The sequence below is a fragment of the Hyla sarda genome, unplaced genomic scaffold (assembly GCF_029499605.1).
Source record: "Hyla sarda isolate aHylSar1 unplaced genomic scaffold, aHylSar1.hap1 scaffold_1185, whole genome shotgun sequence".
Lineage (NCBI taxonomy): Eukaryota > Metazoa > Chordata > Amphibia > Anura > Hylidae > Hyla > Hyla sarda.
The window spans coordinates 86,972-114,095 of NW_026607808.1; the positions used below are offsets into that span (position 1 = coordinate 86,972).

At 46.0% G+C, this 27,124-nt stretch overlaps 11 non-coding genes and 1 pseudogene across 11 annotated transcripts; all 12 read right to left on the bottom strand.

Moving 5' to 3' along the window:
• Positions 1-1,992: 1,992 nt before the first annotated feature.
• On the bottom strand, positions 1,993-2,183 carry LOC130302891 (U2 spliceosomal RNA). Its single transcript, XR_008853034.1, has one exon. It is a non-coding gene; the product is annotated as a U2 spliceosomal RNA (small nuclear RNA).
• Positions 2,184-4,266: 2,083 nt separating this feature from the next.
• Positions 4,267-4,457, bottom strand: LOC130302892 (U2 spliceosomal RNA). The gene has a single exon (XR_008853036.1). It is a non-coding gene; the product is annotated as a U2 spliceosomal RNA (small nuclear RNA).
• A 2,085-nt stretch (positions 4,458-6,542) lies between these two features.
• Positions 6,543-6,733, bottom strand: LOC130302893 (U2 spliceosomal RNA). The gene has a single exon (XR_008853037.1). It is a non-coding gene; the product is annotated as a U2 spliceosomal RNA (small nuclear RNA).
• Positions 6,734-8,810: 2,077 nt separating this feature from the next.
• LOC130302894 (U2 spliceosomal RNA) lies at positions 8,811-9,001 on the bottom strand. Its single transcript, XR_008853038.1, has one exon. It is a non-coding gene; the product is annotated as a U2 spliceosomal RNA (small nuclear RNA).
• Positions 9,002-11,086: 2,085 nt separating this feature from the next.
• Positions 11,087-11,277, bottom strand: LOC130302895 (U2 spliceosomal RNA). The gene has a single exon (XR_008853039.1). It is a non-coding gene; the product is annotated as a U2 spliceosomal RNA (small nuclear RNA).
• A 2,094-nt stretch (positions 11,278-13,371) lies between these two features.
• Positions 13,372-13,562, bottom strand: LOC130302896 (U2 spliceosomal RNA). Its single transcript, XR_008853040.1, has one exon. It is a non-coding gene; the product is annotated as a U2 spliceosomal RNA (small nuclear RNA).
• Positions 13,563-15,656: 2,094 nt separating this feature from the next.
• LOC130302908 (U2 spliceosomal RNA) lies at positions 15,657-15,850 on the bottom strand. The gene has a single exon (XR_008853052.1). It is a non-coding gene; the product is annotated as a U2 spliceosomal RNA (small nuclear RNA).
• Positions 15,851-16,542: 692 nt separating this feature from the next.
• LOC130302911 (U2 spliceosomal RNA) lies at positions 16,543-16,702 on the bottom strand (annotated as a pseudogene).
• A 2,099-nt stretch (positions 16,703-18,801) lies between these two features.
• Positions 18,802-18,992, bottom strand: LOC130302897 (U2 spliceosomal RNA). The gene has a single exon (XR_008853042.1). It is a non-coding gene; the product is annotated as a U2 spliceosomal RNA (small nuclear RNA).
• Positions 18,993-21,078: 2,086 nt separating this feature from the next.
• On the bottom strand, positions 21,079-21,269 carry LOC130302899 (U2 spliceosomal RNA). Its single transcript, XR_008853044.1, has one exon. It is a non-coding gene; the product is annotated as a U2 spliceosomal RNA (small nuclear RNA).
• A 2,066-nt stretch (positions 21,270-23,335) lies between these two features.
• Positions 23,336-23,526, bottom strand: LOC130302900 (U2 spliceosomal RNA). Its single transcript, XR_008853045.1, has one exon. It is a non-coding gene; the product is annotated as a U2 spliceosomal RNA (small nuclear RNA).
• Positions 23,527-25,626: 2,100 nt separating this feature from the next.
• LOC130302901 (U2 spliceosomal RNA) lies at positions 25,627-25,817 on the bottom strand. Its single transcript, XR_008853046.1, has one exon. It is a non-coding gene; the product is annotated as a U2 spliceosomal RNA (small nuclear RNA).
• Between the last annotated feature and the right edge of the window lie 1,307 nt (positions 25,818-27,124).

Sequence of the window (27,124 nt, forward strand, 5' to 3'; positions counted from 1 at the left end):
CTGGGCTGGGGGGCAGTCAACCACCAGTACACACAGCAGAACCTAAACCCATACCATTATTGCTAAGCAGCAAGACAGGGGCCCATTGCACTCCCACGGGGCCTTTTTAAATGCAATCCATAACCCGGATTTGCCAGGAACCCTTCTTACTCCTCCTACTTGCATGTGACACTGGGCTTAGGATCTGCATAGGAAACACACACACAAGCACACACCTACCTTTGTTGCCTGCAGATGCCTCCTTGGCTGTCCCCAAACGGTATCAAACCAACACCCACGGGAAGCTGTAAGCATAGAGGACATGCCTGCACCCCATTGGACTTACCTGTGTGGGTTAAACCCGGGTTATTTGACAACCTATGGCGGTGATGGTTCTGCTCAGGCAGAGCAGTGCTGATGCTCCTCATAAAGCTGTCGCTGCTGTGAAGGTTCTAGGTGACATCACAAATCCCTATGGTTACATACACAACAAAGCTGGGTTGTTGTTGTTTACACTCTGCAAGGCCTGTGGAAGTGAGTGACATCATAGCACTGTAGTTCTGAGGGTTCTAGATGGATGCAACAATCTCCTGTTGCTTCTATGAAGGCCATAATAGACGACATCACCAAACAGCTCCATAGTCACATACACAGCAAAGGAGAGATGTTGTTTACACCTAGTGATGTCAGTGGTATTGAGTGACATCACAGCACAGTGCTAAGGCTCCTGGGCCTGGACACAGCAGCGGCTGCAATATCTCAACGGAGAATACGTTTATATATATGTGTGTGTGTGCGCGTATATATATATATATATATATATATATATATATATATATATATATATTTCTCCGCCGAAATCACTTTTAAACCCATTTCCACCTTTTTTTCCCTTCTCTTCCTCTTACTTTTTTTTCACGTTTTTTTACGTTTTTCTCCTTTTCGCCTCTTTTCTGGGCGTATTATTCTTCTTTTTCTTCTTTTTTTTCGTCTAATGCATACCCCATCAGTGCAGCAATGCTTATTCAATACCGCCAGCAGATGGAGACACTGGGGGATAATTTTCTAAGGATTTATACTGATTTTTCCTGTCTGAATTTGTCGCACAGAAAGTTGCAGGCCAAATATGTGTGACATTTCTGCGACTTTAGCTTCTAGAGCATTTTTACAACATTATACATAGGTGCTGAATACATAAAAAGCGACTGTTCAGCGACAGACAAGTCGCATCGGCTGAAAGTAGGCCAGAATGTCAGTCCATGTTGGAGCAGGTTTAGATACAGTCTAAAGTATAGATCTCAAAGTCTGTGCACAGAATTTAGCAAGGGCCTCGCACCTTCTGATGCATCAGGTAGGTGCACAATAGCATAGCCTAACCCTCTGTACTTTGGTCTATATTGATGCGGGACATAGACAGCCAGCTGATGACCAATCCATTAGTGCAATGGATGGCTGGAAGCATTTGTCTTTGCCTTTGCAATACCACAGAAGCAATGCATGGTCAATGTACAGCAATGACACACCTGTGTGAACAGCCAGGAGACCCCCCCCCCATGTTATGTTACATAGTTACATAGTTAGTACGGTCGAAAAAAGACATATGTCCATCAAGTTCAACCAGGGAATTAAGGGGTAGGGGTGTGGCGCGATATTGGGGAAGGGATGAGATTTTATATTTCTTCATAAGCATTAATCTTATTTTGTCAATTAGGAACATTCAGCACCCACCCGCTATCAAGGCAGCTGCCTATCATGTCATGCCCTACCTGCACAGGTGTGCTGGCTACTCAAATGATCCAATTAAGGAGGCCATTTAGTCAGCAGCAGCAGAAGTCCTGTGCCTGGACGCTCCAACAGCGGCCAGACACAAGCAGAAGCAGCAGAAGCAGCAGCAGCAGCACCACCTTTTGTTTTTTGGCTGCAGCAGCAGCAAGGCCCACAGGGCTGGCTAGCTGGCTAGCCAGCAAGCAGGTAGCAATGAAAGTAGGAATCTTTCTTTTTAACCCTGTAAGGGGGTGGTGCACTGTACCCGAAGATACTGCCATATCGGGTCAATGCATAGGGCGACGGAAGCAAGCTTCGAAATCGGCCCCCGTTCTCAAAAATCCATTTAATATATGGTCCCCAGATAGGGGACGTATCAGATATTAAACTGATAAGAACAGATACTACACTTGATCTTAGCCAAAAGGCCGAGAAGCGATAACCGTGAAAGGGGCGGGCCCAACAAGGTCCCCTTCATGGGCACTATCACTGCTTGCTGTCAGGGAGGCTGCCAGACAATTTTCCATGCACACTCTGGGCTGGGGGGCAGTCAACCACCAGTACACACAGCAGAACCTAAACCCATACCATTATTGCTAAGCAGCAAGACAGGGGCCCATTGCACTCCCACGGGGCCTTTTTAAATGCAATCCATAACCCGGATTTGCCAGGAACCCTTCTTACTCCTCCTACTTGCATGTGACACTGGGCTTAGGATCTGCATAGGAAACACACACACAAGCACACACCTACCTTTGTTGCCTGCAGATGCCTCCTTGGCTGTCCCCAAACGGTATCAAACCAACACCCACGGGAAGCTGTAAGCATAGAGGACATGCCTGCACCCCATTGGACTTACCTGTGTGGGTTAAACCCGGGTTATTTGACAACCTATGGCGGTGATGGTTCTGCTCAGGCAGAGCAGTGCTGATGCTCCTCATAAAGCTGTCGCTGCTGTGAAGGTTCTAGGTGACATCACAAATCCCTATGGTTACATACACAACAAAGCTGGGTTGTTGTTGTTTACACTCTGCAAGGCCTGTGGAAGTGAGTGACATCATAGCACTGTAGTTCTGAGGGTTCTAGATGGATGCAACAATCTCCTGTTGCTTCTATGAAGGCCATAATAGACGACATCACCAAACAGCTCCATAGTCACATACACAGCAAAGGAGAGATGTTGTTTACACCTAGTGATGTCAGTGGTATTGAGTGACATCACAGCACAGTGCTAAGGCTCCTGGGCCTGGACACAGCAGCGGCTGCAATATCTCAACGGAGAATACGTTTATATATATGTGTGTGTGTGCGCGTATATATATATATATATATATATATATATATATATATATATATTTCTCCGCCGAAATCACTTTTAAACCCATTTCCACCTTTTTTTCCCTTCTCTTCCTCTTACTTTTTTTTCACGTTTTTTTACGTTTTTCTCCTTTTCGCCTCTTTTCTGGGCGTATTATTCTTCTTTTTCTTCTTTTTTTTCGTCTAATGCATACCCCATCAGTGCAGCAATGCTTATTCAATACCGCCAGCAGATGGAGACACTGGGGGATAATTTTCTAAGGATTTATACTGATTTTTCCTGTCTGAATTTGTCGCACAGAAAGTTGCAGGCCAAATATGTGTGACATTTCTGCGACTTTAGCTTCTAGAGCATTTTTACAACATTATACATAGGTGCTGAATACATAAAAAGCGACTGTTCAGCGACAGACAAGTCGCATCGGCTGAAAGTAGGCCAGAATGTCAGTCCATGTTGGAGCAGGTTTAGATACAGTCTAAAGTATAGATCTCAAAGTCTGTGCACAGAATTTAGCAAGGGCCTCGCACCTTCTGATGCATCAGGTAGGTGCACAATAGCATAGCCTAACCCTCTGTACTTTGGTCTATATTGATGCGGGACATAGACAGCCAGCTGATGACCAATCCATTAGTGCAATGGATGGCTGGAAGCATTTGTCTTTGCCTTTGCAATACCACAGAAGCAATGCATGGTCAATGTACAGCAATGACACACCTGTGTGAACAGCCAGGAGACCCCCCCCCCCATGTTATGTTACATAGTTACATAGTTAGTACGGTCGAAAAAAGACATATGTCCATCAAGTTCAACCAGGGAATTAAGGGGTAGGGGTGTGGCGCGATATTGGGGAAGGGATGAGATTTTATATTTCTTCATAAGCATTAATCTTATTTTGTCAATTAGGAACATTCAGCACCCACCCGCTATCAAGGCAGCTGCCTATCATGTCATGCCCTACCTGCACAGGTGTGCTGGCTACTCAAATGATCCAATTAAGGAGGCCATTTAGTCAGCAGCAGCAGAAGTCCTGTGCCTGGACGCTCCAACAGCGGCCAGACACAAGCAGAAGCAGCAGAAGCAGCAGCAGCAGCACCACCTTTTGTTTTTTGGCTGCAGCAGCAGCAAGGCCCACAGGGCTGGCTAGCTGGCTAGCCAGCAAGCAGGTAGCAATGAAAGTAGGAATCTTTCTTTTTAACCCTGTAAGGGGGTGGTGCACTGTACCCGAAGATACTGCCATATCGGGTCAATGCATAGGGCGACGGAAGCAAGCTTCGAAATCGGCCCCCGTTCTCAAAAATCCATTTAATATATGGTCCCCAGATAGGGGACGTATCAGATATTAAACTGATAAGAACAGATACTACACTTGATCTTAGCCAAAAGGCCGAGAAGCGATAACCGTGAAAGGGGCGGGCCCAACAAGGTCCCCTTCATGGGCACTATCACTGCTTGCTGTCAGGGAGGCTGCCAGACAATTTTCCATGCACACTCTGGGCTGGGGGGCAGTCAACCACCAGTACACACAGCAGAACCTAAACCCATACCATTATTGCTAAGCAGCAAGACAGGGGCCCATTGCACTCCCACGGGGCCTTTTTAAATGCAATCCATAACCCGGATTTGCCAGGAACCCTTCTTACTCCTCCTACTTGCATGTGACACTGGGCTTAGGATCTGCATAGGAAACACACACACAAGCACACACCTACCTTTGTTGCCTGCAGATGCCTCCTTGGCTGTCCCCAAACGGTATCAAACCAACACCCACGGGAAGCTGTAAGCATAGAGGACATGCCTGCACCCCATTGGACTTACCTGTGTGGGTTAAACCCGGGTTATTTGACAACCTATGGCGGTGATGGTTCTGCTCAGGCAGAGCAGTGCTGATGCTCCTCATAAAGCTGTCGCTGCTGTGAAGGTTCTAGGTGACATCACAAATCCCTATGGTTACATACACAACAAAGCTGGGTTGTTGTTGTTTACACTCTGCAAGGCCTGTGGAAGTGAGTGACATCATAGCACTGTAGTTCTGAGGGTTCTAGATGGATGCAACAATCTCCTGTTGCTTCTATGAAGGCCATAATAGACGACATCACCAAACAGCTCCATAGTCACATACACAGCAAAGGAGAGATGTTGTTTACACCTAGTGATGTCAGTGGTATTGAGTGACATCACAGCACAGTGCTAAGGCTCCTGGGCCTGGACACAGCAGCGGCTGCAATATCTCAACGGAGAATACGTTTATATATATGTGTGTGTGTGCGCGTATATATATATATATATATATATATATATATATATATATATATTTCTCCGCCGAAATCACTTTTAAACCCATTTCCACCTTTTTTTCCCTTCTCTTCCTCTTACTTTTTTTTCACGTTTTTTTACGTTTTTCTCCTTTTCGCCTCTTTTCTGGGCGTATTATTCTTCTTTTTCTTCTTTTTTTTCGTCTAATGCATACCCCATCAGTGCAGCAATGCTTATTCAATACCGCCAGCAGATGGAGACACTGGGGGATAATTTTCTAAGGATTTATACTGATTTTTCCTGTCTGAATTTGTCGCACAGAAAGTTGCAGGCCAAATATGTGTGACATTTCTGCGACTTTAGCTTCTAGAGCATTTTTACAACATTATACATAGGTGCTGAATACATAAAAAGCGACTGTTCAGCGACAGACAAGTCGCATCGGCTGAAAGTAGGCCAGAATGTCAGTCCATGTTGGAGCAGGTTTAGATACAGTCTAAAGTATAGATCTCAAAGTCTGTGCACAGAATTTAGCAAGGGCCTCGCACCTTCTGATGCATCAGGTAGGTGCACAATAGCATAGCCTAACCCTCTGTACTTTGGTCTATATTGATGCGGGACATAGACAGCCAGCTGATGACCAATCCATTAGTGCAATGGATGGCTGGAAGCATTTGTCTTTGCCTTTGCAATACCACAGAAGCAATGCATGGTCAATGTACAGCAATGACACACCTGTGTGAACAGCCAGGAGACCCCCCCCCCATGTTATGTTACATAGTTACATAGTTAGTACGGTCGAAAAAAGACATATGTCCATCAAGTTCAACCAGGGAATTAAGGGGTAGGGGTGTGGCGCGATATTGGGGAAGGGATGAGATTTTATATTTCTTCATAAGCATTAATCTTATTTTGTCAATTAGGAACATTCAGCACCCACCCGCTATCAAGGCAGCTGCCTATCATGTCATGCCCTACCTGCACAGGTGTGCTGGCTACTCAAATGATCCAATTAAGGAGGCCATTTAGTCAGCAGCAGCAGAAGTCCTGTGCCTGGACGCTCCAACAGCGGCCAGACACAAGCAGAAGCAGCAGAAGCAGCAGCAGCAGCAGCACCACCTTTTGTTTTTTGGCTGCAGCAGCAGCAAGGCCCACAGGGCTGGCTAGCTGGCTAGCCAGCAAGCAGGTAGCAATGAAAGTAGGAATCTTTCTTTTTAACCCTGTAAGGGGGTGGTGCACTGTACCCGAAGATACTGCCATATCGGGTCAATGCATAGGGCGACGGAAGCAAGCTTCGAAATCGGCCCCCGTTCTCAAAAATCCATTTAATATATGGTCCCCAGATAGGGGACGTATCAGATATTAAACTGATAAGAACAGATACTACACTTGATCTTAGCCAAAAGGCCGAGAAGCGATAACCGTGAAAGGGGCGGGCCCAACAAGGTCCCCTTCATGGGCACTATCACTGCTTGCTGTCAGGGAGGCTGCCAGACAATTTTCCATGCACACTCTGGGCTGGGGGGCAGTCAACCACCAGTACACACAGCAGAACCTAAACCCATACCATTATTGCTAAGCAGCAAGACAGGGGCCCATTGCACTCCCACGGGGCCTTTTTAAATGCAATCCATAACCCGGATTTGCCAGGAACCCTTCTTACTCCTCCTACTTGCATGTGACACTGGGCTTAGGATCTGCATAGGAAACACACACACAAGCACACACCTACCTTTGTTGCCTGCAGATGCCTCCTTGGCTGTCCCCAAACGGTATCAAACCAACACCCACGGGAAGCTGTAAGCATAGAGGACATGCCTGCACCCCATTGGACTTACCTGTGTGGGTTAAACCCGGGTTATTTGACAACCTATGGCGGTGATGGTTCTGCTCAGGCAGAGCAGTGCTGATGCTCCTCATAAAGCTGTCGCTGCTGTGAAGGTTCTAGGTGACATCACAAATCCCTATGGTTACATACACAACAAAGCTGGGTTGTTGTTGTTTACACTCTGCAAGGCCTGTGGAAGTGAGTGACATCATAGCACTGTAGTTCTGAGGGTTCTAGATGGATGCAACAATCTCCTGTTGCTTCTATGAAGGCCATAATAGACGACATCACCAAACAGCTCCATAGTCACATACACAGCAAAGGAGAGATGTTGTTTACACCTAGTGATGTCAGTGGTATTGAGTGACATCACAGCACAGTGCTAAGGCTCCTGGGCCTGGACACAGCAGCGGCTGCAATATCTCAACGGAGAATACGTTTATATATATGTGTGTGTGTGCGCGTATATATATATATATATATATATATATATATATATATATATATATATTTCTCCGCCGAAATCACTTTTAAACCCATTTCCACCTTTTTTTCCCTTCTCTTCCTCTTACTTTTTTTTCACGTTTTTTTACGTTTTTCTCCTTTTCGCCTCTTTTCTGGGCGTATTATTCTTCTTTTTCTTCTTTTTTTTCGTCTAATGCATACCCCATCAGTGCAGCAATGCTTATTCAATACCGCCAGCAGGAGACACTGGGGGATAATTTTCTAAGGATTTATACTGATTTTTCCTGTCTGAATTTGTCGCACAGAAAGTTGCAGGCCAAATATGTGTGACATTTCTGCGACTTTAGCTTCTAGAGCATTTTTACAACATTATACATAGGTGCTGAATACATAAAAAGCGACTGTTCAGCGACAGACAAGTCGCATCGGCTGAAAGTAGGCCAGAATGTCAGTCCATGTTGGAGCAGGTTTAGATACAGTCTAAAGTATAGATCTCAAAGTCTGTGCACAGAATTTAGCAAGGGCCTCGCACCTTCTGATGCATCAGGTAGGTGCACAATAGCATAGCCTAACCCTCTGTACTTTGGTCTATATTGATGCGGGACATAGACAGCCAGCTGATGACCAATCCATTAGTGCAATGGATGGCTGGAAGCATTTGTCTTTGCCTTTGCAATACCACAGAAGCAATGCATGGTCAATGTACAGCAATGACACACCTGTGTGAACAGCCAGGAGACCCCCCCCCCATGTTATGTTACATAGTTACATAGTTAGTACGGTCGAAAAAAGACATATGTCCATCAAGTTCAACCAGGGAATTAAGGGGTAGGGGTGTGGCGCGATATTGGGGAAGGGATGAGATTTTATATTTCTTCATAAGCATTAATCTTATTTTGTCAATTAGGAACATTCAGCACCCACCCGCTATCAAGGCAGCTGCCTATCATGTCATGCCCTACCTGCACAGGTGTGCTGGCTACTCAAATGATCCAATTAAGGAGGCCATTTAGTCAGCAGCAGCAGAAGTCCTGTGCCTGGACGCTCCAACAGCGGCCAGACACAAGCAGAAGCAGCAGAAGCAGCAGCAGCACCTTTTGTTTTTTGGCTGCAGCAGCAGCAAGGCCCACAGGGCTGGCTAGCTGGCTAGCCAGCAAGCAGGTAGCAATGAAAGTAGGAATCTTTCTTTTTAACCCTGTAAGGGGGTGGTGCACTGTACCCGAAGATACTGCCATATCGGGTCAATGCATAGGGCGACGGAAGCAAGCTTCGAAATCGGCCCCCGTTCTCAAAAATCCATTTAATATATGGTCCCCAGATAGGGGACGTATCAGATATTAAACTGATAAGAACAGATACTACACTTGATCTTAGCCAAAAGGCCGAGAAGCGATAACCGTGAAAGGGGCGGGCCCAACAAGGTCCCCTTCATGGGCACTATCACTGCTTGCTGTCAGGGAGGCTGCCAGACAATTTTCCATGCACACTCTGGGCTGGGGGGCAGTCAACCACCAGTACACACAGCAGAACCTAAACCCATACCATTATTGCTAAGCAGCAAGACAGGGGCCCATTGCACTCCCACGGGGCCTTTTTAAATGCAATCCATAACCCGGATTTGCCAGGAACCCTTCTTACTCCTCCTACTTGCATGTGACACTGGGCTTAGGATCTGCATAGGAAACACACACACAAGCACACACCTACCTTTGTTGCCTGCAGATGCCTCCTTGGCTGTCCCCAAACGGTATCAAACCAACACCCACGGGAAGCTGTAAGCATAGAGGACATGCCTGCACCCCATTGGACTTACCTGTGTGGGTTAAACCCGGGTTATTTGACAACCTATGGCGGTGATGGTTCTGCTCAGGCAGAGCAGTGCTGATGCTCCTCATAAAGCTGTCGCTGCTGTGAAGGTTCTAGGTGACATCACAAATCCCTATGGTTACATACACAACAAAGCTGGGTTGTTGTTGTTTACACTCTGCAAGGCCTGTGGAAGTGAGTGACATCATAGCACTGTAGTTCTGAGGGTTCTAGATGGATGCAACAATCTCCTGTTGCTTCTATGAAGGCCATAATAGACGACATCACCAAACAGCTCCATAGTCACATACACAGCAAAGGAGAGATGTTGTTTACACCTAGTGATGTCAGTGGTATTGAGTGACATCACAGCACAGTGCTAAGGCTCCTGGGCCTGGACACAGCAGCGGCTGCAATATCTCAACGGAGAATACGTTTATATATATGTGTGTGTGTGCGCGTATATATATATATATATATATATATATATATATATATATATATATTTCTCCGCCGAAATCACTTTTAAACCCATTTCCACCTTTTTTTCCCTTCTCTTCCTCTTACTTTTTTTTCACGTTTTTTTACGTTTTTCTCCTTTTCGCCTCTTTTCTGGGCGTATTATTCTTCTTTTTCTTCTTTTTTTTCGTCTAATGCATACCCCATCAGTGCAGCAATGCTTATTCAATACCGCCAGCAGATGGAGACACTGGGGGATAATTTTCTAAGGATTTATACTGATTTTTCCTGTCTGAATTTGTCGCACAGAAAGTTGCAGGCCAAATATGTGTGACATTTCTGCGACTTTAGCTTCTAGAGCATTTTTACAACATTATACATAGGTGCTGAATACATAAAAAGCGACTGTTCAGCGACAGACAAGTCGCATCGGCTGAAAGTAGGCCAGAATGTCAGTCCATGTTGGAGCAGGTTTAGATACAGTCTAAAGTATAGATCTCAAAGTCTGTGCACAGAATTTAGCAAGGGCCTCGCACCTTCTGATGCATCAGGTAGGTGCACAATAGCATAGCCTAACCCTCTGTACTTTGGTCTATATTGATGCGGGACATAGACAGCCAGCTGATGACCAATCCATTAGTGCAATGGATGGCTGGAAGCATTTGTCTTTGCCTTTGCAATACCACAGAAGCAATGCATGGTCAATGTACAGCAATGACACACCTGTGTGAACAGCCAGGAGACCCCCCCCCCCATGTTATGTTACATAGTTACATAGTTAGTACGGTCGAAAAAAGACATATGTCCATCAAGTTCAACCAGGGAATTAAGGGGTAGGGGTGTGGCGCGATATTGGGGAAGGGATGAGATTTTATATTTCTTCATAAGCATTAATCTTATTTTGTCAATTAGGAACATTCAGCACCCACCCGCTATCAAGGCAGCTGCCTATCATGTCATGCCCTACCTGCACAGGTGTGCTGGCTACTCAAATGATCCAATTAAGGAGGCCATTTAGTCAGCAGCAGCAGAAGTCCTGTGCCTGGACGCTCCAACAGCGGCCAGACACAAGCAGAAGCAGCAGAAGCAGCAGCAGCAGCACCACCTTTTGTTTTTTGGCTGCAGCAGCAGCAAGGCCCACAGGGCTGGCTAGCTGGCTAGCCAGCAAGCAGGTAGCAATGAAAGTAGGAATCTTTCTTTTTAACCCTGTAAGGGGGTGGTGCACTGTACCCGAAGATACTGCCATATCGGGTCAATGCATAGGGCGACGGAAGCAAGCTTCGAAATCGGCCCCCGTTCTCAAAAATCCATTTAATATATGGTCCCCAGATAGGGGACGTATCAGATATTAAACTGATAAGAACAGATACTACACTTGATCTTAGCCAAAAGGCCGAGAAGCGATAACCGTGAAAGGGGCGGGCCCAACAAGGTCCCCTTCATGGGCACTATCACTGCTTGCTGTCAGGGAGGCTGCCAGACAATTTTCCATGCACACTCTGGGCTGGGGGGCAGTCAACCACCAGTACACACAGCAGAACCTAAACCCATACCATTATTGCTAAGCAGCAAGACAGGGGCCCATTGCACTCCCACGGGGCCTTTTTAAATGCAATCCATAACCCGGATTTGCCAGGAACCCTTCTTACTCCTCCTACTTGCATGTGACACTGGGCTTAGGATCTGCATAGGAAACACACACACAAGCACACACCTACCTTTGTTGCCTGCAGATGCCTCCTTGGCTGTCCCCAAACGGTATCAAACCAACACCCACGGGAAGCTGTAAGCATAGAGGACATGCCTGCACCCCATTGGACTTACCTGTGTGGGTTAAACCCGGGTTATTTGACAACCTATGGCGGTGATGGTTCTGCTCAGGCAGAGCAGTGCTGATGCTCCTCATAAAGCTGTCGCTGCTGTGAAGGTTCTAGGTGACATCACAAATCCCTATGGTTACATACACAACAAAGCTGGGTTGTTGTTGTTTACACTCTGCAAGGCCTGTGGAAGTGAGTGACATCATAGCACTGTAGTTCTGAGGGTTCTAGATGGATGCAACAATCTCCTGTTGCTTCTATGAAGGCCATAATAGACGACATCACCAAACAGCTCCATAGTCACATACACAGCAAAGGAGAGATGTTGTTTACACCTAGTGATGTCAGTGGTATTGAGTGACATCACAGCACAGTGCTAAGGCTCCTGGGCCTGGACACAGCAGCGGCTGCAATATCTCAACGGAGAATACGTTTATATATATGTGTGTGTGTGCGCGTATATATATATATATATATATATATATATATATATATATATATATATATTTCTCCGCCGAAATCACTTTTAAACCCATTTCCACCTTTTTTTCCCTTCTCTTCCTCTTACTTTTTTTTCACGTTTTTTTACGTTTTTCTCCTTTTCGCCTCTTTTCTGGGCGTATTATTCTTCTTTTTCTTCTTTTTTTTCGTCTAATGCATACCCCATCAGTGCAGCAATGCTTATTCAATACCGCCAGCAGATGGAGACACTGGGGGATAATTTTCTAAGGATTTATACTGATTTTTCCTGTCTGAATTTGTCGCACAGAAAGTTGCAGGCCAAATATGTGTGACATTTCTGCGACTTTAGCTTCTAGAGCATTTTTACAACATTATACATAGGTGCTGAATACATAAAAAGCGACTGTTCAGCGACAGACAAGTCGCATCGGCTGAAAGTAGGCCAGAATGTCAGTCCATGTTGGAGCAGGTTTAGATACAGTCTAAAGTATAGATCTCAAAGTCTGTGCACAGAATTTAGCAAGGGCCTCGCACCTTCTGATGCATCAGGTAGGTGCACAATAGCATAGCCTAACCCTCTGTACTTTGGTCTATATTGATGCGGGACATAGACAGCCAGCTGATGACCAATCCATTAGTGCAATGGATGGCTGGAAGCATTTGTCTTTGCCTTTGCAATACCACAGAAGCAATGCATGGTCAATGTACAGCAATGACACACCTGTGTGAACAGCCAGGAGACCCCCCCCCCATGTTATGTTACATAGTTACATAGTTAGTACGGTCGAAAAAAGACATATGTCCATCAAGTTCAACCAGGGAATTAAGGGGTAGGGGTGTGGCGCGATATTGGGGAAGGGATGAGATTTTATATTTCTTCATAAGCATTAATCTTATTTTGTCAATTAGGAACATTCAGCACCCACCCGCTATCAAGGCAGCTGCCTATCATGTCATGCCCTACCTGCACAGGTGTGCTGGCTACTCAAATGATCCAATTAAGGAGGCCATTTAGTCAGCAGCAGCAGAAGTCCTGTGCCTGGACGCTCCAACAGCGGCCAGACACAAGCAGAAGCAGCAGAAGCAGCAGCAGCAGCAGCAGCACCACCTTTTGTTTTTTGGCTGCAGCAGCAGCAAGGCCCACAGGGCTGGCTAGCTGGCTAGCCAGCAAGCAGGTAGCAATGAAAGTAGGAATCTTTCTTTTTAACCCTGTAAGGGGGTGGTGCACTGTACCCGAAGATACTGCCATATCGGGTCAATGCATAGGGCGACGGAAGCAAGCTTCGAAATCGGCCCCCGTTCTCAAAAATCCATTTAATATATGGTCCCCAGATAGGGGACGTATCAGATATTAAACTGATAAGAACAGATACTACACTTGATCTTAGCCAAAAGGCCGAGAAGCGATAACCGTGAAAGGGGCGGGCCCAACAAGGTCCCCTTCATGGGCACTATCACTGCTTGCTGTCAGGGAGGCTGCCAGACAATTTTCCATGCACACTCTGGGCTGGGGGGCAGTCAACCACCAGTACACACAGCAGAACCTAAACCCATACCATTATTGCTAAGCAGCAAGACAGGGGCCCATTGCACTCCCACGGGGCCTTTTTAAATGCAATCCATAACCCGGATTTGCCAGGAACCCTTCTTACTCCTCCTTCTTGCATGTGACACTGGGCTTAGGATCTGCATAGGAAACACACACACAAGCACACACCTACCTTTGTTGCCTGCAGATGCCTCCTTGGCTGTCCCCAAACGGTATCAAACCAACACCCACGGGAAGCTGTAAGCATAGAGGACATGCCTGCACCCCATTGGACTTACCTGTGTGGGTTAAACCCGGGTTATTTGACAACCTATGGCGGTGATGGTTCTGCTCAGGCAGAGCAGTGCTGATGCTCCTCATAAAGCTGTCGCTGCTGTGAAGGTTCTAGGTGACATCACAAATCCCTATGGTTACATACACAACAAAGCTGGGTTGTTGTTGTTTACACTCTGCAAGGCCTGTGGAAGTGAGTGACATCATAGCACTGTAGTTCTGAGGGTTCTAGATGGATGCAACAATCTCCTGTTGCTTCTATGAAGGCCATAATAGACGACATCACCAAACAGCTCCATAGTCACATACACAGCAAAGGAGAGATGTTGTTTACACCTAGTGATGTCAGTGGTATTGAGTGACATCACAGCACAGTGCTAAGGCTCCTGGGCCTGGACACAGCAGCGGCTGCAATATCTCAACGGAGAATACGTTTATATATATGTGTGTGTGTGCGCGTATATATATATATATATATATATATATATATATATATATATATATATATATATATTTCTCAGCCGAAATCACTTTTAAACCCATTTCCACCTTTTTTTCCCTTCTCTTCCTCTTACTTTTTTTTCACGTTTTTTTACGTTTTTCTCCTTTTCGCCTCTTTTCTGGGCGTATTATTCTTCTTTTTCTTCTTTTTTTTCGTCTAATGCATACCCCATCAGTGCAGCAATGCTTATTCAATACCGCCAGCAGATGGAGACACTGGGGGATAATTTTCTAAGGATTTATACTGATTTTTCCTGTCTGAATTTGTCGCACAGAAAGTTGCAGGCCAAATATGTGTGACATTTCTGCGACTTTAGCTTCTAGAGCATTTTTACAACATTATACATAGGTGCTGAATACATAAAAAGCGACTGTTCAGCGACAGACAAGTCGCATCGGCTGAAAGTAGGCCAGAATGTCAGTCCATGTTGGAGCAGGTTTAGATACAGTCTAAAGTATAGATCTCAAAGTCTGTGCACAGAATTTAGCAAGGGCCTCGCACCTTCTGATGCATCAGGTAGGTGCACAATAGCATAGCCTAACCCTCTGTACTTTGGTCTATATTGATGCGGGACATAGACAGCCAGCTGATGACCAATCCATTAGTGCAATGGATGGCTGGAAGCATTTGTCTTTGCCTTTGCAATACCACAGAAGCAATGCATGGTCAATGTACAGCAATGACACACCTGTGTGAACAGCCAGGAGACCCCCCCCCCATGTTATGTTACATAGTTACATAGTTAGTACGGTCGAAAAAAGACATATGTCCATCAAGTTCAACCAGGGAATTAAGGGGTAGGGGTGTGGCGCGATATTGGGGAAGGGATGAGATTTTATATTTCTTCATAAGCATTAATCTTATTTTGTCAATTAGGAACATTCAGCACCCACCCGCTATCAAGGCAGCTGCCTATCATGTCATGCCCTACCTGCACAGGTGTGCTGGCTACTCAAATGATCCAATTAAGGAGGCCATTTAGTCAGCAGCAGCAGAAGTCCTGTGCCTGGACGCTCCAACAGCGGCCAGACACAAGCAGAAGCAGCAGAAGCAGCAGCAGCAGCACCACCTTTTGTTTTTTGGCTGCAGCAGCAGCAAGGCCCACAGGGCTGGCTAGCTGGCTAGCCAGCAAGCAGGTAGCAATGAAAGTAGGAATCTTTCTTTTTAACCCTGTAAGGGGGTGGTGCACTGTACCCGAAGATACTGCCATATCGGGTCAATGCATAGGGCGACGGAAGCAAGCTTCGAAATCGGCCCCCGTTCTCAAAAATCCATTTAATATATGGTCCCCAGATAGGGGACGTATCAGATATTAAACTGATAAGAACAGATTTTTTTTTTTTTTTTTTTTTTTTTTTTTTTTAAAGCCGAGGAACGTGCTTTCGATTCACCCAAAGTGCAAGAAAAAGTGCAAACGTGTTACACTAAAAAAACGTGCACAAAGGATGCGGTCTATCGCAAGCCCTTCTCCGATAGGAGAGAGGCCCCCCAACAAACCTTACCCTTCGCCTCCGGACCAAAAGGTACCTGCGAGGTTCCAGGTTCGATGTCCCTTTTCGCCGAAGCTACTAGGAGACCACAAATGCTCCCGGCATCCCCCTTGGCGTTAGCCAAGGTATCTGCCCGCAGAGCCGATTACGGTAGGTACCCTGCGAAGCAGGAGTACCCGGGGTGTTTGCAGGGAGGTGCGGAACCTAATGGCCACACACACCTCCCCTAGACCGCCAGGAGGGACACCCAGAAGGGCTACCGCATCCTGACAAATCCTGTGAACACACAACACGCAAAAAGTGACACAGTGAGACAAAAAATAAATAAATAAGTGAATGTGTGCAGATATACTGCCCGGACATCCGGCCGGATCTATAAAAATTTCTCTGATCCTAGCCAGAAGGCCGGGAATCAAGAGGTGAGTGCCACAAGGTGAAGAGATTATGGTGCCCGTGCTTCAACTCAGTGAGCCTATTCTCCCAGTGAGTTTCGGCACCTCGGGGTCACCACTCCCCGAGGCACAAAAGTACCTCGGCTCTAGACCCTCTCAGCCTCATGGCGAGACCCGGAGGGAACAGGTCACATCGGGGCAGCCGTCGAGCTGATTCCTCAGAACCAGCCCCGGAAAGCCCTGGTACACCTGCATCCTCCATGCAGCACCCATCCCCACCAGCATGAAAACTGATAAGAACAGATACTACACTTGATCTTAGCCAAAAGGCCGAGAAGCGATAACCGTGAAAGGGGCGGGCCCAACAAGGTCCCCTTCATGGGCACTATCACTGCTTGCTGTCAGGGAGGCTGCCAGACAATTTTCCATGCACACTCTGGGCTGGGGGGCAGTCAACCACCAGTACACACAGCAGAACCTAAACCCATACCATTATTGCTAAGCAGCAAGACAGGGGCCCATTGCACTCCCACGGGGCCTTTTTAAATGCAATCCATAACCCGGATTTGCCAGGAACCCTTCTTACTCCTCCTACTTGCATGTGACACTGGGCTTAGGATCTGCATAGGAAACACACACACAAGCACACACCTACCTTTGTTGCCTGCAGATGCCTCCTTGGCTGTCCCCAAACGGTATCAAACCAACACCCACGGGAAGCTGTAAGCATAGAGGACATGCCTGCACCCCATTGGACTTACCTGTGTGGGTTAAACCCGGGTTATTTGACAACCTATGGCGGTGATGGTTCTGCTCAGGCAGAGCAGTGCTGATGCTCCTCATAAAGCTGTCGCTGCTGTGAAGGTTCTAGGTGACATCACAAATCCCTATGGTTACATACACAACAAAGCTGGGTTGTTGTTGTTTACACTCTGCAAGGCCTGTGGAAGTGAGTGACATCATAGCACTGTAGTTCTGAGGGTTCAAGATGGATGCAACAATCTCCTGTTGCTTCTATGAAGGCCGTAATAGACGACATCACCAAACAGCTCCATAGTCACATACACAGCAAAGGAGAGATGTTGTTTACACCTAGTGATGTCAGTGGTATTGAGTGACATCACAGCACAGTGCTAAGGCTCCTGGGCCTGGACACAGCAGCGGCTGCAATATCTCAACGGAGAATACGTTTATATATATGTGTGTGTGTGCGCGTATATATATATATATATATATATATATATATATATATATATATATATATATATATATATTTCTCCGCCGAAATCACTTTTAAACCCATTTCCACCTTTTTTTCCCTTCTCTTCCTCTTACTTTTTTTTCACGTTTTTTTACGTTTTTCTCCTTTTCGCCTCTTTTCTGGGCGTATTATTCTTCTTTTTCTTCTTTTTTTTCGTCTAATGCATACCCCATCAGTGCAGCAATGCTTATTCAATACCGCCAGCAGATGGAGACACTGGGGGATAATTTTCTAAGGATTTATACTGATTTTTCCTGTCTGAATTTGTCGCACAGAAAGTTGCAGGCCAAATATGTGTGACATTTCTGCGACTTTAGCTTCTAGAGCATTTTTACAACATTATACATAGGTGCTGAATACATAAAAAGCGACTGTTCAGCGACAGACAAGTCGCATCGGCTGAAAGTAGGCCAGAATGTCAGTCCATGTTGGAGCAGGTTTAGATACAGTCTAAAGTATAGATCTCAAAGTCTGTGCACAGAATTTAGCAAGGGCCTCGCACCTTCTGATGCATCAGGTAGGTGCACAATAGCATAGCCTAACCCTCTGTACTTTGGTCTATATTGATGCGGGACATAGACAGCCAGCTGATGACCAATCCATTAGTGCAATGGATGGCTGGAAGCATTTGTCTTTGCCTTTGCAATACCACAGAAGCAATGCATGGTCAATGTACAGCAATGACACACCTGTGTGAACAGCCAGGAGACCCCCCCCCCCATGTTATGTTACATAGTTACATAGTTAGTACGGTCGAAAAAAGACATATGTCCATCAAGTTCAACCAGGGAATTAAGGGGTAGGGGTGTGGCGCGATATTGGGGAAGGGATGAGATTTTATATTTCTTCATAAGCATTAATCTTATTTTGTCAATTAGGAACATTCAGCACCCACCCGCTATCAAGGCAGCTGCCTATCATGTCATGCCCTACCTGCACAGGTGTGCTGGCTACTCAAATGATCCAATTAAGGAGGCCATTTAGTCAGCAGCAGCAGAAGTCCTGTGCCTGGACGCTCCAACAGCGGCCAGACACAAGCAGAAGCAGCAGAAGCAGCAGCAGCAGCACCACCTTTTGTTTTTTGGCTGCAGCAGCAGCAAGGCCCACAGGGCTGGCTAGCTGGCTAGCCAGCAAGCAGGTAGCAATGAAAGTAGGAATCTTTCTTTTTAACCCTGTAAGGGGGTGGTGCACTGTACCCGAAGATACTGCCATATCGGGTCAATGCATAGGGCGACGGAAGCAAGCTTCGAAATCGGCCCCCGTTCTCAAAAATCCATTTAATATATGGTCCCCAGATAGGGGACGTATCAGATATTAAACTGATAAGAACAGATACTACACTTGATCTTAGCCAAAAGGCCGAGAAGCGATAACCGTGAAAGGGGCGGGCCCAACAAGGTCCCCTTCATGGGCACTATCACTGCTTGCTGTCAGGGAGGCTGCCAGACAATTTTCCATGCACACTCTGGGCTGGGGGGCAGTCAACCACCAGTACACACAGCAGAACCTAAACCCATACCATTATTGCTAAGCAGCAAGACAGGGGCCCATTGCACTCCCACGGGGCCTTTTTAAATGCAATCCATAACCCGGATTTGCCAGGAACCCTTCTTACTCCTCCTACTTGCATGTGACACTGGGCTTAGGATCTGCATAGGAAACACACACACAAGCACACACCTACCTTTGTTGCCTGCAGATGCCTCCTTGGCTGTCCCCAAACGGTATCAAACCAACACCCACGGGAAGCTGTAAGCATAGAGGACATGCCTGCACCCCATTGGACTTACCTGTGTGGGTTAAACCCGGGTTATTTGACAACCTATGGCGGTGATGGTTCTGCTCAGGCAGAGCAGTGCTGATGCTCCTCATAAAGCTGTCGCTGCTGTGAAGGTTCTAGGTGACATCACAAATCCCTATGGTTACATACACAACAAAGCTGGGTTGTTGTTGTTTACACTCTGCAAGGCCTGTGGAAGTGAGTGACATCATAGCACTGTAGTTCTGAGGGTTCTAGATGGATGCAACAATCTCCTGTTGCTTCTATGAAGGCCATAATAGACGACATCACCAAACAGCTCCATAGTCACATACACAGCAAAGGAGAGATGTTGTTTACACCTAGTGATGTCAGTGGTATTGAGTGACATCACAGCACAGTGCTAAGGCTCCTGGGCCTGGACACAGCAGCGGCTGCAATATCTCAACGGAGAATACGTTTATATATATGTGTGTGTGTGCGCGTATATATATATATATATATATATATATATATATATATATATATATATTTCTCCGCCGAAATCACTTTTAAACCCATTTCCACCTTTTTTTCCCTTCTCTTCCTCTTACTTTTTTTTCACGTTTTTTTACGTTTTTCTCCTTTTCGCCTCTTTTCTGGGCGTATTATTCTTCTTTTTCTTCTTTTTTTTCGTCTAATGCATACCCCATCAGTGCAGCAATGCTTATTCAATACCGCCAGCAGATGGAGACACTGGGGGATAATTTTCTAAGGATTTATACTGATTTTTCCTGTCTGAATTTGTCGCACAGAAAGTTGCAGGCCAAATATGTGTGACATTTCTGCGACTTTAGCTTCTAGAGCATTTTTACAACATTATACATAGGTGCTGAATACATAAAAAGCGACTGTTCAGCGACAGACAAGTCGCATCGGCTGAAAGTAGGCCAGAATGTCAGTCCATGTTGGAGCAGGTTTAGATACAGTCTAAAGTATAGATCTCAAAGTCTGTGCACAGAATTTAGCAAGGGCCTCGCACCTTCTGATGCATCAGGTAGGTGCACAATAGCATAGCCTAACCCTCTGTACTTTGGTCTATATTGATGCGGGACATAGACAGCCAGCTGATGACCAATCCATTAGTGCAATGGATGGCTGGAAGCATTTGTCTTTGCCTTTGCAATACCACAGAAGCAATGCATGGTCAATGTACAGCAATGACACACCTGTGTGAACAGCCAGGAGACCCCCCCCCCATGTTATGTTACATAGTTACATAGTTAGTACGGTCGAAAAAAGACATATGTCCATCAAGTTCAACCAGGGAATTAAGGGGTAGGGGTGTGGCGCGATATTGGGGAAGGGATGAGATTTTATATTTCTTCATAAGCATTAATCTTATTTTGTCAATTAGGAACATTCAGCACCCACCCGCTATCAAGGCAGCTGCCTATCATGTCATGCCCTACCTGCACAGGTGTGCTGGCTACTCAAATGATCCAATTAAGGAGGCCATTTAGTCAGCAGCAGCAGAAGTCCTGTGCCTGGACGCTCCAACAGCGGCCAGACACAAGCAGAAGCAGCAGAAGCAGCAGCAGCAGCACCACCTTTTGTTTTTTGGCTGCAGCAGCAGCAAGGCCCACAGGGCTGGCTAGCTGGCTAGCCAGCAAGCAGGTAGCAATGAAAGTAGGAATCTTTCTTTTTAACCCTGTAAGGGGGTGGTGCACTGTACCCGAAGATACTGCCATATCGGGTCAATGCATAGGGCGACGGAAGCAAGCTTCGAAATCGGCCCCCGTTCTCAAAAATCCATTTAATATATGGTCCCCAGATAGGGGACGTATCAGATATTAAACTGATAAGAACAGATACTACACTTGATCTTAGCCAAAAGGCCGAGAAGCGATAACCGTGAAAGGGGCGGGCCCAACAAGGTCCCCTTCATGGGCACTATCACTGCTTGCTGTCAGGGAGGCTGCCAGACAATTTTCCATGCACACTCTGGGCTGGGGGGCAGTCAACCACCAGTACACACAGCAGAACCTAAACCCATACCATTATTGCTAAGCAGCAAGACAGGGGCCCATTGCACTCCCACGGGGCCTTTTTAAATGCAATCCATAACCCGGATTTGCCAGGAACCCTTCTTACTCCTCCTACTTGCATGTGACACTGGGCTTAGGATCTGCATAGGAAACACACACACAAGCACACACCTACCTTTGTTGCCTGCAGATGCCTCCTTGGCTGTCCCCAAACGGTATCAAACCAACACCCACGGGAAGCTGTAAGCATAGAGGACATGCCTGCACCCCATTGGACTTACCTGTGTGGGTTAAACCCGGGTTATTTGACAACCTATGGCGGTGATGGTTCTGCTCAGGCAGAGCAGTGCTGATGCTCCTCATAAAGCTGTCGCTGCTGTGAAGGTTCTAGGTGACATCACAAATCCCTATGGTTACATACACAACAAAGCTGGGTTGTTGTTGTTTACACTCTGCAAGGCCTGTGGAAGTGAGTGACATCATAGCACTGTAGTTCTGAGGGTTCTAGATGGATGCAACAATCTCCTGTTGCTTCTATGAAGGCCATAATAGACGACATCACCAAACAGCTCCATAGTCACATACACAGCAAAGGAGAGATGTTGTTTACACCTAGTGATGTCAGTGGTATTGAGTGACATCACAGCACAGTGCTAAGGCTCCTGGGCCTGGACACAGCAGCGGCTGCAATATCTCAACGGAGAATACGTTTATATATATGTGTGTGTGTGCGCGTATATATATATATATATATATATATATATATATATATATTTCTCCGCCGAAATCACTTTTAAACCCATTTCCACCTTTTTTTCCCTTCTCTTCCTCTTACTTTTTTTTCACGTTTTTTTACGTTTTTCTCCTTTTCGCCTCTTTTCTGGGCGTATTATTCTTCTTTTTCTTCTTTTTTTTCGTCTAATGCATACCCCATCAGTGCAGCAATGCTTATTCAATACCGCCAGCAGATGGAGACACTGGGGGATAATTTTCTAAGGATTTATACTGATTTTTCCTGTCTGAATTTGTCGCACAGAAAGTTGCAGGCCAAATATGTGTGACATTTCTGCGACTTTAGCTTCTAGAGCATTTTTACAACATTATACATAGGTGCTGAATACATAAAAAGCGACTGTTCAGCGACAGACAAGTCGCATCGGCTGAAAGTAGGCCAGAATGTCAGTCCATGTTGGAGCAGGTTTAGATACAGTCTAAAGTATAGATCTCAAAGTCTGTGCACAGAATTTAGCAAGGGCCTCGCACCTTCTGATGCATCAGGTAGGTGCACAATAGCATAGCCTAACCCTCTGTACTTTGGTCTATATTGATGCGGGACATAGACAGCCAGCTGATGACCAATCCATTAGTGCAATGGATGGCTGGAAGCATTTGTCTTTGCCTTTGCAATACCACAGAAGCAATGCATGGTCAATGTACAGCAATGACACACCTGTGTGAACAGCCAGGAGACCCCCCCCCCCATGTTATGTTACATAGTTACATAGTACGGTCGAAAAAAGACATATGTCCATCAAGTTCAACCAGGGAATTAAGGGGTAGGGGTGTGGCGCGATATTGGGGAAGGGATGAGATTTTATATTTCTTCATAAGCATTAATCTTATTTTGTCAATTAGGAACATTCAGCACCCACCCGCTATCAAGGCAGCTGCCTATCATGTCATGCCCTACCTGCACAGGTGTGCTGGCTACTCAAATGATCCAATTAAGGAGGCCATTTAGTCAGCAGCAGCAGAAGTCCTGTGCCTGGACGCTCCAACAGCGGCCAGACACAAGCAGAAGCAGCAGCAGCAGCACCACCTTTTGTTTTTTGGCTGCAGCAGCAGCAAGGCCCACAGGGCTGGCTAGCTGGCTAGCCAGCAAGCAGGTAGCAATGAAAGTAGGAATCTTTCTTTTTAACCCTGTAAGGGGGTGGTGCACTGTACCCGAAGATACTGCCATATCGGGTCAATGCATAGGGCGACGGAAGCAAGCTTCGAAATCGGCCCCCGTTCTCAAAAATCCATTTAATATATGGTCCCCAGATAGGGGACGTATCAGATATTAAACTGATAAGAACAGATACTACACTTGATCTTAGCCAAAAGGCCGAGAAGCGATAACCGTGAAAGGGGCGGGCCCAACAAGGTCCCCTTCATGGGCACTATCACTGCTTGCTGTCAGGGAGGCTGCCAGACAATTTTCCATGCACACTCTGGGCTGGGGGGCAGTCAACCACCAGTACACACAGCAGAACCTAAACCCATACCATTATTGCTAAGCAGCAAGACAGGGGCCCATTGCACTCCCACGGGGCCTTTTTAAATGCAATCCATAACCCGGATTTGCCAGGAACCCTTCTTACTCCTCCTACTTGCATGTGACACTGGGCTTAGGATCTGCATAGGAAACACACACACAAGCACACACCTACCTTTGTTGCCTGCAGATGCCTCCTTGGCTGTCCCCAAACGGTATCAAACCAACACCCACGGGAAGCTGTAAGCATAGAGGACATGCCTGCACCCCATTGGACTTACCTGTGTGGGTTAAACCCGGGTTATTTGACAACCTATGGCGGTGATGGTTCTGCTCAGGCAGAGCAGTGCTGATGCTCCTCATAAAGCTGTCGCTGCTGTGAAGGTTCTAGGTGACATCACAAATCCCTATGGTTACATACACAACAAAGCTGGGTTGTTGTTGTTTACACTCTGCAAGGCCTGTGGAAGTGAGTGACATCATAGCACTGTAGTTCTGAGGGTTCTAGATGGATGCAACAATCTCCTGTTGCTTCTATGAAGGCCATAATAGACGACATCACCAAACAGCTCCATAGTCACATACACAGCAAAGGAGAGATGTTGTTTACACCTAGTGATGTCAGTGGTATTGAGTGACATCACAGCACAGTGCTAAGGCTCCTGGGCCTGGACACAGCAGCGGCTGCAATATCTCAACGGAGAATACGTTTATATATATGTGTGTGTGTGCGCGTATATATATATATATATATATATATATATATATATATATATATATATATATATATATATTTCTCCGCCGAAATCACTTTTAAACCCATTTCCACCTTTTTTTCCCTTCTCTTCCTCTTACTTTTTTTTCACGTTTTTTTACGTTTTTCTCCTTTTCGCCTCTTTTCTGGGCGTATTATTCTTCTTTTTCTTCTTTTTTTTCGTCTAATGCATACCCCATCAGTGCAGCAATGCTTATTCAATACCGCCAGCAGATGGAGACACTGGGGGATAATTTTCTAAGGATTTATACTGATTTTTTCCTGTCTGAATTTGTCGCACAGAAAGTTGCAGGCCAAATATGTGTGACATTTCTGCGACTTTAGCTTCTAGAGCATTTTTACAACATTATACATAGGTGCTGAATACATAAAAAGCGACTGTTCAGCGACAGACAAGTCGCATCGGCTGAAAGTAGGCCAGAATGTCAGTCCATGTTGGAGCAGGTTTAGATACAGTCTAAAGTATAGATCTCAAAGTCTGTGCACAGAATTTAGCAAGGGCCTCGCACCTTCTGATGCATCAGGTAGGTGCACAATAGCATAGCCTAACCCTCTGTACTTTGGTCTATATTGATGCGGGACATAGACAGCCAGCTGATGACCAATCCATTAGTGCAATGGATGGCTGGAAGCATTTGTCTTTGCCTTTGCAATACCACAGAAGCAATGCATGGTCAATGTACAGCAATGACACACCTGTGTGAACAGCCAGGAGACCCCCCCCCCCATGTTATGTTACATAGTTACATAGTTAGTACGGTCGAAAAAAGACATATGTCCATCAAGTTCAACCAGGGAATTAAGGGGTAGGGGTGTGGCGCGATATTGGGGAAGGGATGAGATTTTATATTTCTTCATAAGCATTAATCTTATTTTGTCAATTAGGAACATTCAGCACCCACCCGCTATCAAGGCAGCTGCCTATCATGTCATGCCCTACCTGCACAGGTGTGCTGGCTACTCAAATGATCCAATTAAGGAGGCCATTTAGTCAGCAGCAGCAGAAGTCCTGTGCCTGGACGCTCCAACAGCGGCCAGACACAAGCAGAAGCAGCAGAAGCAGCAGCAGCAGCACCACCTTTTGTTTTTTGGCTGCAGCAGCAGCAAGGCCCACAGGGCTGGCTAGCTGGCTAGCCAGCAAGCAGGTAGCAATGAAAGTAGGAATCTTTCTTTTTAACCCTGTAAGGGGGTGGTGCACTGTACCCGAAGATACTGCCATATCGGGTCAATGCATAGGGCGACGGAAGCAAGCTTCGAAATCGGCCCCCGTTCTCAAAAATCCATTTAATATATGGTCCCCAGATAGGGGACGTATCAGATATTAAACTGATAAGAACAGATACTACACTTGATCTTAGCCAAAAGGCCGAGAAGCGATAACCGTGAAAGGGGCGGGCCCAACAAGGTCCCCTTCATGGGCACTATCACTGCTTGCTGTCAGGGAGGCTGCCAGACAATTTTCCATGCACACTCTGGGCTGGGGGGCAGTCAACCACCAGTACACACAGCAGAACCTAAACCCATACCATTATTGCTAAGCAGCAAGACAGGGGGCCCATTGCACTCCCACGGGGCCTTTTTAAATGCAATCCATAACCCGGATTTGCAGGAACCCTTCTTACTCCTCCTACTTGCATGTGACACTGGGCTTAGGATCTGCATAGGAAACACACACACAAGCACACACCTACCTTTGTTGCCTGCAGATGCCTCCTTGGCTGTCCCCAAACGGTATCAAACCAACACCCACGGGAAGCTGTAAGCATAGAGGACATGCCTGCACCCCATTGGACTTACCTGTGTGGGTTAAACCCGGGTTATTTGACAACCTATGGCGGTGATGTTCTGCTCAGGCAGAGCAGTGCTGATGCTCCTCATAAAGCTGTCGCTGCTGTGAAGGTTCTAGGTGACATCACAAATCCCTATGGTTACATACACAACAAAGCTGGGTTGTTGTTGTTTACACTCTGCAAGGCCTGTGGAAGTGAGTGACATCATAGCACTGTAGTTCTGAGGGTTCTAGATGGATGCAACAATCTCCTGTTGCTTCTATGAAGGCCATAATAGACGACATCACCAAACAGCTCCATAGTCACATACACAGCAAAGGAGAGATGTTGTTTACACCTAGTGATGTCAGTGGTATTGAGTGACATCACAGCACAGTGCTAAGGCTCCTGGGCCTGGACACAGCAGCGGCTGCAATATCTCAACGGAGAATACGTTTATATATATGTGTGTGTGTGCGCGTATATATATATATATATATATATATATATATATATATATATATATATTTCTCCGCCGAAATCACTTTTAAACCCATTTCCACCTTTTTTTCCCTTCTCTTCCTCTTACTTTTTTTTCACGTTTTTTTACGTTTTTCTCCTTTTCGCCTCTTTTCTGGGCGTATTATTCTTCTTTTTCTTCTTTTTTTTCGTCTAATGCATACCCCATCAGTGCAGCAATGCTTATTCAATACCGCCAGCAGATGGAGACACTGGGGGATAATTTTCTAAGGATTTATACTGATTTTTCCTGTCTGAATTTGTCGCACAGAAAGTTGCAGGCCAAATATGTGTGACATTTCTGCGACTTTAGCTTCTAGAGCATTTTTACAACATTATACATAGGTGCTGAATACATAAAAAGCGACTGTTCAGCGACAGACAAGTCGCATCGGCA